This window comes from Sebastes fasciatus, chromosome 6 (assembly GCF_043250625.1).
Source record: "Sebastes fasciatus isolate fSebFas1 chromosome 6, fSebFas1.pri, whole genome shotgun sequence".
NCBI lineage: Eukaryota > Metazoa > Chordata > Actinopteri > Perciformes > Sebastidae > Sebastes > Sebastes fasciatus.
In genome coordinates this window covers 5,272,757-5,285,348 of record NC_133800.1, presented here as the reverse complement: position 1 = coordinate 5,285,348, position 12,592 = coordinate 5,272,757, and the positions used below count along the sequence as shown (strand labels likewise).

Genomic DNA, 12,592 nt, shown 5'->3' with positions numbered 1-12,592 from the left:
TGAGTCACATCACATAAATCAAAGTGCCTTCCAGTGCCGTGATGGCTCTCCACTCTGCTGCCAAAACATCTGGCTGGAGATGTAAGGAACTGCCTGGGCCTGAGCTGAACGTATAAAAGGCGCAGATTACGATTCCTGCCGATGGCCCTGTCTATGTAGTAAGAACACACACACACACACACACACACACACACACACACACACACACACACACACACACACAGGCTGAGCTGCAGAGACCGTCTTGATATGTGATGCAGATGGACTGCGTGCAGGATTCGCCCTCCGGCCGCTGTCGATGCCTCTCTGATTGATTCTCTTTCCTGTTTAGCCATTAAAAGCTCTGTGTGGTGGGAAGAGCTGCTCCTGAATGAATCACAAACACACGCACACACATTCTGCACGCAGTGTGTATCTGCTGGCTTTGCTTCTGGCGCTCACAGTTATGCCTGCCTGTGTTTATTTGTTGGTCACTGATCTGGTGAGAGATGGCTTGCACGGTATGTTTTGTGTGAGGTGGTGTGTGTGTGTGGGCAGGTGGGAATGTGGATGCGTGGGTGTGTCGGCAACGTGAGCTCTCTTGCGTATGGCCTGTATTTGGATGTCCACACACACACATACTGCGTGTCTGAATGGCATGGTGTGGGTATACTGTGAGCCTGCGTTCAGTACACATGGACGTTCCCTAAAAATAAAGCTGTGGAGAGCTATACCTCTGGCCTGTCTTTCCAAAACAAATTTTCAGATGCTTGTGTAACAGGAGTGTCACTGTCACAGCCAAACTCTGGTACACACGCACACACACACACACACGCACAGAGACCAGTGTATATATAACCGGCTCAGTAATTAGCCTTTGCAAAGTGACCTTTGGCCTTAATGTCATCCTGTATGACAAATGAAGTAGCAGCAGCAACATGAAGAGTGGTCATTACTGTATGTCGAGGCATCTAGTGGAAGAGGAGACATGGCATGCGTCTCGAGTCTCTCGACTCACTGAGCTGGGTTCTGTCCACCCAATGGCATTTTTAGACCGCTTTAATCTTGGCTCTTTTTGCGTGCCAATTGTAGGCTACAAAGGACAACCTCCTAATATTTCAACTTTTTGACAGTCTCGCATTATTCCAAGATTGAACCCCACTGCTAGCATTGTTGTCACATCATTTAAATAACCTAAATTAGCTACTGTTGCTGTGTTAGGCTACATATTTTGAGCGGTTGTTGCCGTGAAAGTGAAACTAGATACAAACAAACAAAAATCTGCCAGATTAGTGTATTGGATTTTAACTACCAGTGATAGTGGCCTGGCAGGCACTTTGTTTTGTTTTGTATTTTGGTAGATAATAGAATAATCCAATTTGTAATTACAAGTGGTGCAGGAATGAGTCCTAAAACCCGGAAATAAATTAGCATTTTAGCACTTCCGGTTCCCTCGTGCAAGTCAATGGGTTTTTTGAATGGCTTTTTAGATAGATGCCTGAAATAAAGTCTGTGGTTAACACAAGCTGAAGAGATTTTAACGTTTTGTTCTATGATATAAAATACGTCAGTAAATATCCCACGCGTGAATTTTGAAGCTTTTGAAGCTTGTCTTAAAAAAGACGGTTGCTAACAAGTAGCTAAATGAGACGTCATCAAGCCGACTTGTCCTCCTTTACAGCCTCGTTGTTTATGCTCGCGCTCATGTGACCGTGGTGTAGTGCATTTATAGTTAGCTTTTTACTTCAGCGATTACATTCATACTTCAAAAATCATAAAAGTGGTGTTCATTTGTGTAGATTATATTGCTGAACAAAAACGTGTAAGTATCATAAATGTTTGTTTGTCACAGAGCTTATTTTCTACAATAATCCAAAATCCAATTGAAAAATCCGATTGTCTTTTTGTCGAGGGAACCCAGGGCGATGCTAACTTCCTGGTTGACCTACAAAAATATGTCATCCCTGCACCACTCTATTAGCTACCAACTTTTTCCTGCAAGCGGAAGACATATAATTTTTTTGTAGGGAACACAATGAAACAAAACCCTTACTAATTTTAAAGATAATAATTAAAATGTATGCATACAGTAAGTGTGACATCAACTGTTTATAGAACGCCTTTAACCTCGCATGAGACATTGAGACAAATTGTTTCATCACATATATGTGTAAGTGCATTACAAAAGATTGAGTTTAATTGGTGACGCTTACTCCTGAATGTAATATTATGGGTCAGAGATAATAATATATCCTTGGCTGCTGCTCCCAGTGGACATGACCATGAGAAAACAGTGTCATCATTCAAGAGGAGTTTCAAAAAGAACTGATAAGAATATTAACTTTAGACACAGGGTGCCTCCCCTTCTTCACTGCTCCAAGGGAGGATGTTTTAGTGGTGCTGATAGTGCCTGCATGTCCTTCCAGCTACATATTGATTCATTTAGCCTAAATCCTGTTTTGTTCTATGCCTCAAAGTGACAGATGGGCCAGTCACTCCTCGCCCTCCCTGAGATCTCTCCATTCACACCTGCGAAGATGCCCAAGGAAAACATGAGCCGGGGAGGCCTCACCATCCCATTTTGTGATACCTGCACATTCAACACATACTCCCACACGCTGTATCTTCTCCTTCTGTTCTGATAGCTTAATGCTTACTCGTCCACTGACACGTAGACATACAGTATCAGGGAGACATAAAGTTGCTCATACACATTCGTTTCTAGAGTCCAACTGAGTGCCATACGTAAAGGGACCTTGAAAGGACAATCCATCTTGTTTGGTAGTGTTTTTTCTTATTGGATAACATGTGAACATAGAAGACATCACATCAATGTGTTTCCACTGTAATTTGCTAGAAAAGATCAAAAATGTTAACACAATACAAATTTCTACACCCATTTTAATGGGTGACTAGTCACCCAGAATTCATTGCAGTGACATATAGAGTACTCCAGGGATGACATGTTTTTGTAGGCCAACCGGGAAGTTAGCATCGCCCTGGTTCCCTCAACAAAAAGCCAATGGGAGTCTTCCATTGGGTTTTGGATTATTGCAGAAAATACACTGTGGCAAACACACGTTTATGATACTTACATATTTTGTTCAGCAAGATAATAACAGATGAAGTGACACTTTTGAAATGAACATCGCTTTTATGATTTTTGAAGTGTAAATGCAATCGCCAGAAGTAAAAAGCTAAGGAACTACACCACTTTCGCATGAGCGCGAGTATACACAACAATGCTGTAAAGGTGGACGAGTCGGTGTGATGACCTTTAGTAGTCTCATTTTGTCACTTGTTAGCCACCGCCGTAGCAATGTTAAAATCTGTGTAACAAATGGTATCAACCCAAAAAATTGCTGCAACAACTTATGAGATATAATAGAGCATGGGAATGGCATCATAAACATCTATCAAAATGTCATAAGCCCTTATACACTTTCACAATTTATTTAAATCAATTAATTAGTATTTCTGATTTATGACTAGAACAACTTGAGACACAGTATACATTATGCCCTGTATATCAGTAAAGAAAATTCCTCTTGCTCCTCAGTCTCTTGGTACAGTAGCTCTCTGTGTCCACGCTATGTGTTCATTACTTTACGGTCTGTCTCGGAGGACTTAAGAGCACTGTCTAGTGTTCCTCCCTGGAGTGTTGCCCTCCAAGGTGTACAGCGGAGTCCTCTACCTCTGCGTGATGGTGGTGAATGAGCACCAGCAGACTGCACCGTACAGTAGCACTCCCATCTATTTCTATCTGTCTGTGGTCTGGCTGCTGCTCCGGCTGACCCGCAGCCTTTCTAATTTGGTGATGAGCTGTAAAGTGACCTGACTGCCCCCCCAACGGCCGGGTGGCTGGAGTGCGAGTGGAATTCCAGGGATTTCCTTACCACGCAAAGTCTCTTGGGTTGGATGGATGATACTGTATACACACCCCAACCCTGTCACCCCACCCTCTCCTCCTCCTCCTCCTCGGACCCACGGGGAGACCGTGGCTCCAGCTCTCAAGTGCACCCTGGCATTGTCCCGTCCACCCTCCCTGCCACTGGGTAAGTTGAGATGCCTGGAATAATTGATGATGATGTAGGCCATGGTATCTGTCCAGGCAGGGCAGCAGACACTTTCTCCCACCTCCTGCTGAGGGGTTACCGTCCTGCCACCTCCATTTGCACTAATTGGTTTGAACTCAGCGCTGCTCTACAACTGAGACTCACCCTTTTCATGTATGTCATTAAGTACTTATGTGTGTCATAGCTCATTAATGAACTATGAATACACTGGTAACCATCCACCACTCTAAATCCCAAATATTGTGTGTCTCATTTAGTATAATTTGAGTATTGTATGTCTAGGAGGTGAGAATGTAATTGAAGCGGGTTCACATGTACATTCAAATTGATGCGCTGCACTCTAGGAATACACAACATATTATGACCGGGTTGTGTCCCTGATGAAGGCTGCGTAGGCCAACATCTTAACATTTACTTGCCCAAATAAATTCAGGTGTATGTGAGGTATTTTCCCTCTCTGCTTTTTAAAGTTAAATGAGTGTTATCCTTAAAGCTTCAGTAGGCAGAATGTTTTTGGCATCATTGGGCAAGAATTCCATAATAACCTTTCAGCATATTGTAATTCAAGTGTTCTGAGAGAAACCTAGACTTCTGCACCTCCTCATGGCTCTGTTTTCAGGCTTTAAAAAATCTAGCCTCTTCTCTTTGGCCAATCACAGGTCATTTCAGAGAGAGAGCGTTCCTATTGGCTGTTCAATCAATGGAGTCACCTGTTAATCACTCGCAAACTAGGCAGCGCTATTCAAACATAAATTAATATTCTGTTACGTTAATGCCTATTTCTCTCCTCAAATGTTTTCAGAAACATCTTGTAGTGTACTGTTTAGCTGTAAAATGAGAAAGTTTGCTCCGGCGGGCCCGGTGGGCGGTGCTTGGTATTTCCTCAACTGATCTCAACATGGCTGCCGGGTCACAAACATTCTCATTTTACAGCTAAACAGTACACTACAAGATGTTTCTGAATCTTGCAGATACCATTAGGAGCACCGGAGGACACAGAGGAACATGATTTTCTACAGATAACCTGTCTCATGCACTACTGTCAGGATATAGTGACTGTTTTATAAAAAATAACTTTTTTTGTAATCATATTTACTTCAATCCTACATACTGCTGCTTTCATTTTTGGGGGGATTTTTTTGTGTTTTCAATGTGCTCTACATGCTATGCACCTTCTCCCACCGAGCCACCTGTACTCCTTATTGTTTCAGAGTGCAGTCGGGACTGGCTGACTCTAATCCACGGCCACAGAAGCGGTTTAAAACACTCTGGTTTCATCTAATCTTCCAGCTCAGACCTAGCCGAGCTTGAAACCCGCTCTCTCCATGATAGGAATGGACAAATAAAGGTCTCCCCCAGCACTCCTATGAAAGGGGTCTGTGTGCTCTGTGGATTAGGGCGCTGTGTTTTCTCTGTCTCTCTTTCTCCATTAGACTGAAAAGGATGAAAAAAAAAATAAAGACTCTCCTGTTCTTGCAGTATTGTAAAGCTTTGCAAGTTCTATAGATATCACTCAGTTCTGATGTTTTTTTTAAGGTAGTCAGAGTGTTTAGAATCAGATGTTGTAGGGATTTAAAAGAGCATATATCTAAGTTTAAGTATACTTTTTTTGAGTCTTAATTCTTCAATTATTCTATTCTCTTCAATAGAAAATAGACATTATAAACGTGCAGTAGGCAGAATATTTTTGGCATCACTGGACAAAAATTCCATAATAACCTTTCAACATATTGTAATTCAAGTGTTCTGAGAGAAAACGACTTCTGCACCTCCTCATGGCTCTGTTTTCAGGCTTTAAAAAATTGGCCAATCACAGGTCATTTCAGAGAGAGAGCGTTCCTATTGAGCGATCCTATTGGTTGTGCTCCGGCTGGTGGGCGGTGCTTGGTATTTCCTCCTCTGTTCTCAACATGGCTTCTGGGTCACACATTTTCTCATTTTACAGCTAAACAGTACACTACAAGATGATTCTGAAAACACTGATTGATTCATATTTGATCAGTGCTGCCTAGTTTGACCGTTTGGTTAGAGGTCACGAGTGATTGACAGCTGCTCAGAGACAGCAAGTCTCCAGCTCGGCTCTGATTGGTTGTTTTCCTCCAGTCTGTGAAATCTTGCAGATATCCTTTAGGAGCACCGGAGGACACCGAGGCACAGGATTTTTTTTTTTTTTTTCAGATTACCAGTCTCATGCACTATTCTTAGGATATAGTGACATTTTATAAAATAACTTTTTTTTAATTATATTTGTTCCAATTCTAGGCACTGCAGCTTTGAGTGATAATCTAACAGCAGTCATCATAATCTGATTTTAATTATATATCAGAGTGCTGTAGTGCCCTTTCTATTATTTACTTCTGTATTTACTTTTATATATTGTTGTCTTTTATAGCATATAATATAGCATATTATTTGTCTTTTTCTTTTTTTTATCTTTGAGAAACTCTTCATAATAAAAATACTCTAAAGCACATGTGAGTAGTGAACACTGACACACAGGCAGGCAGTCATACCAGTGGAGAGACTGAAGAAGACTGCACGCTGCAGCGAGAGAGAGCGAGAGAGAGAGAGAGAGCGGGAGAGAGATGGACAGTTGGGTTTTCTATACAGGCACTTTCATGGGCAGCTCATCTGCTCTAAACCACAGAGGTCCTTCAGGTCTGGCGCATGGTTTGTATCCTCTCCTCTCAAAGCGTGTGACATCTGACAGAACACCGGTGTATCACTGAAATGGTATTTTCTGCAGTTTTGTTAAAGCTTTATTATCGTTGACCCTCCTTTACCGCGATAGCGCCTCTCGTTTAATAACGAGGTCCACGTGTTGTCTGTAGCTGTTGTTGTAGGTGGCTGCTAGCTGGTTGCTATCCTTCTTGTAAACAACATGAGACTGAAACAGTTTCAGCCCAGCATCATGTTATAACTTATGAAGACTGTTGTGAGTCTAAAGCAGCCCTGATAACATCCAGTTTGCATGGAGACACGAGTAAGAATAATTAACAGGCAACTAATAGTAAAATAAGAACAAAACCTCAGCTGTGAAACAATACCAGTTTAGTACCACTTTTATGTCAAATGCTTAAATTGTAAAGTTATGATCAATCATACAAGTTGAGCTTTATTTAGAATAAAGTGCTTGTAGATCAAATCAAATATGATGTATCTCACTGTTACTGAAGTCAGTGAGGTACATGTATTTGCAGATTACCCAAGAAACATTACCTACCTAATGTTTGAATGATGTTAGGTTTGGCTGTTTATAGATAAGCTCATGAAATGTCTTGGAACTAGCTGTAAGAAAGGAGAGGGAGAACTCAGAGCAGATCAAATCTTTAATAGATTTATTTACATTATATTAAGCATATAAAATATTTTAGCTATGCACTCACTGTTAAGGAAGAAGGCGGGCACATTTAACCTATGATTGTCTGTCTCATGTATTGTCAAGCAGATCCAAGTTCAGATGCAGATGTTGTAAAAGTTCTAAATGGTTTCCTTTTGTATTCATTTGTATCTCATATTCAAATTTAAAGGATTACACAACCTCAGGGAAGGTAAACACTCTGTGTATACTACCTGAGTGCTCTTTAATTGTGAAATTGATCATGGAGCTCCTATATCCAGCTCATCTCCCATGATAATTCACAAATGCACAACTTGGAGTTGTACTAGTTTTGTTTTTTGTTCCCGCTTTGTTCAGTTATAGGAGCTTTTTAAATTTGGTAAGTGGGTTCTATGGAGAACAAAACCTGCCAAAATAAATAAATAAATAAATGACTCAATAAATAAGTAAATATGATATTAAAAGTAGCAAAAATAATTTATAATATATAAAATATATAGTCATTTATTAGTTGATGAAATGTTTAATTTGCATTTCATTTACTTACCGTTGTATTAATTCCCTTATTTATTTACTCTTCTTGTTAATTTCCACTTTTATTTATGTATTTGTTTTTACGAATTTTAAAATTTATTTATTTAGCATTTATTTTTATTTATGTATTTATTTTTGAAATATTTTTTGTATTTATTTTTAAATGTATCTATTTATTAATTTGTTTAAGCATTTATTTATTTATTTCTGCATGATTTTCCCTTAGCATTTCACCGCTTATTCATTCCCCCAAACTTATTTATCTCTATATTCTTTTATTCACATTATTTATTTCTTTAGAAATATCACATTTTATCAATTAATTAATGACTACATTTATTTTTTATATTATTTTTGCTACTTTTAATGGCATATTTATTTATTTATTTATCGAGTCATTTATTTATTCATTAATTAATTTTTTACTTTGGCAGGTTCCGTTCTCCATCGAGTTCTGGCTGAACCCCGGAAGCTGTTCACCATGTACAAATAGCTAACACTCAAACTTTTCACCGTCCATTACTTAGTCTTCATGCAGTCACTCATCACATCCCTGAAGATGACTGACAGTTGTTACACTGGGGGGATGTGCTGTTTGACAAAGTGTAACATCTTGTTGTTTTCTGTGTACTTTGTCCCCTGTTGCATTATGTCTTATTTAGATTATGGCACAATAAACATCTACTTGTGCTCATATCTTTGCTGTATGGACAGCAAAATCCCTATATATCCGAAGCCCATCACACCCTTCAACGTGTGGAGATGTATGATGATGACACTTGAGCTGTCAACCCTCTTGTGTCCCTTTATCCTCTAGTGTGACCTCATGGAGGAAATGGGTGATAATGCAAACAGATAAGGCTCCTGGTACCTGTTGACCACAGTCAGGACCTCCTAAAACAGGACCCTCTGACACAGCGCTCCATCAGTGCCTGCCTCAATGACACCCACAAGGCATTGAGCTCTTATCTGCAATGGCCCCTGCTTAGCATTCACGCCATTCACGCGAACAATGCCATCTCTTCCCACTCAGTGGATCTGTGACTGACAGTGGGTGTTGGTGCACTTGTGTCTGACTTCTGCCTCTATCTGACGCTGCGCTGTTTATCCAGTCAAGATAACCCCACCAAGACACAATAAAGGGCGTGTGTCTTCCTCGCCACTTCCCGTGTTGTTTGTCTAACTGGACTTTTATAATGGACCTAGCTCTCTATTTGGCACGTTGGTTTCCTCCTCAGAAGGATCTGTGTTAGTTGGGGGGAGGGTTAGGGCAGAAAGGCTGACTAATGGTCATAGAGCCAGCTCACCGCCCACTGACCAGCCAGCGAGGTGGAAGTGCCCCCATGGCGAGACGGTGAAAAGCCGGGAAACAGCAGATTAGACCACAGCCTGTGATAAACAGCCGAATAGCTGAGTTATGATGTAGTAGCAATATGGGCTGGAACGATACACCTACCTCCCGATTCAGTACTATCACGATTGGGTGTCGATTCAATATTTCCCTCACAAATTAGTGGTATTTTCTTTTTAATTTATAAGGGACGTGTAATGTTTCATACTACTGGTGAATATATACAAATCAGTCTTATTTCCATATATGTATTTTGTATATACAGTTCCCTTTGATAACACCTAATTTTGAAAACCGGACGTGGTCACACGTGTAAACTTCTAACTTCTCCATGTCCGTCACTAGTTCTCCCTTCAGCTCCGTTCTCTTTATCCATCCATGGTCAGCTCCATCGGGGCTGTTTAAATGCATTTAACATTAATGTCAGTATATGGGTGCTCTACAGTCGTAGCGTCGGCTGATTTGACCACAGAGATGAGAGTGACGGCCGGCTTGACCGCACGTTACCGCGATACAATAACGTTTCCTGTCCATGACAGAGTTAGCATGCAGCTTTAGCCGTGATGTCTCGCTCTGCTTTTCCTGGTAATGTGTATGTAGTGTTTACCACATTGGATTTAAAATGTGATGGTGCAGGTCGTATCCATGCGGACCTCCTCCATTTTCTACTTTCTCATTTCGGCTCGCTGTGTTTTGTTTTTTGTTTTTTTGTGACGAATGCAAAACAGATATGACGTCCCGTTACTTTGACTACAACGATAAAAGTGGTAACTTCCTTCTACCTCTGTATAGACTCAAATGAAGCAAATATATAGATTCTGGTATTAAAAAATCTATTTCAAAATCCTAAAAAAAATCGTGATACATAGGTGAATCGATTTTTTTTTTGTCCCGCCCCGACCAGCAATAGATGGATTCGAGGTCTTTCTTTTTAAGCTTGTCGTGGTTACAGAAATACTTTTGGTTTGAAAGGTTGTAAAGTTGGCTTTTCATTGGAAGGCCTATCTAGAATGCAGCTTTTGAGTTATGTGTAATCTACTTCAGTTTTCATCATGCAGCTCAGATCTCATATTTGATGAGGCTGATATCAGCAGGGGATCTTGGGATCCCATGCCTCCATAATGGCTCCTGTGAAGCTGGGGGCATTATAAAGCTTTTCTCTAATAAACCCCCTGTGATCAGTATATCCCCCCCTCCCTGCTCTTTATTTATGAATGGCAGAATTTGACAAGGGGGCAGCTCAGGTGGGTAGCTGCCGATCACATGATACCAGCACTAAAAGAGCCAAGCGAGGAATGTGGACAGGACTCCCCCCTCACCTCTAGTCCCAAAAAAAACTTTGATGCCCCATATCATAACGAATACCCTCTCTGTCCCCTCCCTCCGCGAGCCCTCATATGTGCAACGATGTCGAGGAGGGGAACGGGCGCTGCAGTCGGAGCTGGGGGGGAGGGGTGGGGGGGGCATAGATAGTGGCTGCGTTTGATCTGAAGGTCGCCAGCCCCTTGCTGGTGTTGAGAGATCCTTGGCGGACGAGGCTGGCTCTTATTTAATAACATGAAGGGGAAGCGGACCTTTCTCTCATAATTAGGCCTAATTACCCAGTAGGTGTGGACAGACGGCCCAAGAAGAGACAAACTGCCTTTATCCACGGACTTAGAGTCAGATTACCCCAGAGCTGTCTTATCTGTTACGGGGCCAGCAGGAGCCTCAATCCTCCTCTCCTGCCTCTTCCCACTCGCTCCCATATCCAGCTCGGGTATATTAATCAGTCAGTCTGATTTATTATGCCCTGTCCGAGACGCACAGGTTTAATTAGGCCTAGCTAGTAACTGAGATTTTTTTTCCTGTGGACATGTTTAATAAGACAGTTCACTGACCTATTGGGTATTTGTTATCTAAGCACTTTATGAAATCTTGTCACGTTCATTAAAGCTGCTGGGTGCAGAGACTTTTGGAGATCTAAATAGAGCTACTTACTTGTCCTTGAGGATCACATCTACCCCAGCTTCTAAGGGTGCGTTCACACCGAGAGCGAAGCGAACTTTTAGCGCGGCGCGATTACATACAAAGTCAATGCAAAGAGGCGAGTTGACGCAAATTCACGCGGCTGTGAATTCACGCTGCTGTATTTATGCCTTGATGACGTCATGTTGAGTGTTGATGGAGCAGCTACAATGTTAGCATAGCCTGGCACCGATCGATCCAAACTCCATTCAGAAAACAACCGTTTTAAACGTTGTTTGCTTGTCGTCTTGCGGACAGACCTGACAAAGCATGTATTCACACTTTTTACAAATCAACATTGCTTTGTAGTTATTTTGGCATCCTTTTGATCTGTTTATTGCAATTAAATCAAAGCACAATCTGTTTATTTTGGGTTCATACCGCAGTAGCTACATGTGGCTTCCTAGATACAGTCAGTGCAATGGCACTGTATGTGAATAAGGCTCGCGGCTGGGTGACGTTATGAACCCAGACACGACGGCGTTTGGTTTTCCAACATATCTGGGACTTCGACAACATGTACAAAGCAGCAACAGTGGTTATTTCTTCCGTGGTTGGTGGTGGAAATGGCGGAAAAAAAGTTGTTGGTATCTATAGAGACAAGCTCCTTCTCTTCTCCGGCGCTTCTAGCGCGAATGAACACAAACGATACCGGCGGTAAAAGTAAAGCGAGGCGAAAATTCGCTACGCTCTTGGTCTGAACACAGCATTACTGCCGCTACTCCAGCAAGTATCTTTGCAGACTTCAAACATACAAGCTTGACAAGTGACGGGCGCAATTGTTTGCCCGACTGTTAGCAAGGAACAATTTAAGGGTCCTTGCAAATAGATTAGAGTGACATCCTGCCACCGTCTTGTTTGTTTACAGTATCTGTCTCTCCCTTCCTGAGCTGCCCGCGTGTGTGTTTGTATTCGGGTTTTTCGGGTGATTCACTTGAAGCCACCACAACAGACCCATTGTTGTGGGCGATTCAGACACTGGAAATGCTGACGCCTGGAAAACAGAGGGAACAGTCCACTGAGGAAGTAGTAGCAGGGGAAAGTGGCCATTATACTCCTCTTTTAGATGCAAGTTTGCTTATATAGTCCAAGAGTAACACTGTCCCAAACTGTTGTCTTGTGATTGACAGTGAGCTGTGATTGCCGTTGGAAAGTCTTCCAGCCGCTGGTGTTGAGACAATGAAAGCAGACAGTTTCGGGCTGCTGTGTCCGTGACTCAGAGCTCCACGCAGGCCTGCTGCGAGAGGACAATAAGGGACGCGTAATCCACCTGTTATCAGGGTGAGCCTCACCTTGTCACATACT

At 41.8% G+C, this 12,592-nt stretch overlaps 1 protein-coding gene across 2 annotated transcripts in view; it reads left to right on the top strand.

Moving 5' to 3' along the window:
* Window positions 1-6,662: 6,662 nt before the first annotated feature.
* The window catches only part of gnb1l (guanine nucleotide binding protein (G protein), beta polypeptide 1-like), a 35,408-nt gene continuing 29,478 nt past the window's right edge, over window positions 6,663-12,592 (top strand). The window contains exons 1-2 of one of the 2 annotated variants that reach the window (XM_074637265.1): window positions 6,663-6,788; window positions 12,418-12,568. The gene's annotated coding sequence lies outside the window, so the exon portion shown is untranslated. The remainder of the gene's footprint in view (window positions 6,789-12,417; window positions 12,569-12,592) is intronic. The other variant, XM_074637264.1, reaches the window with a different exon arrangement.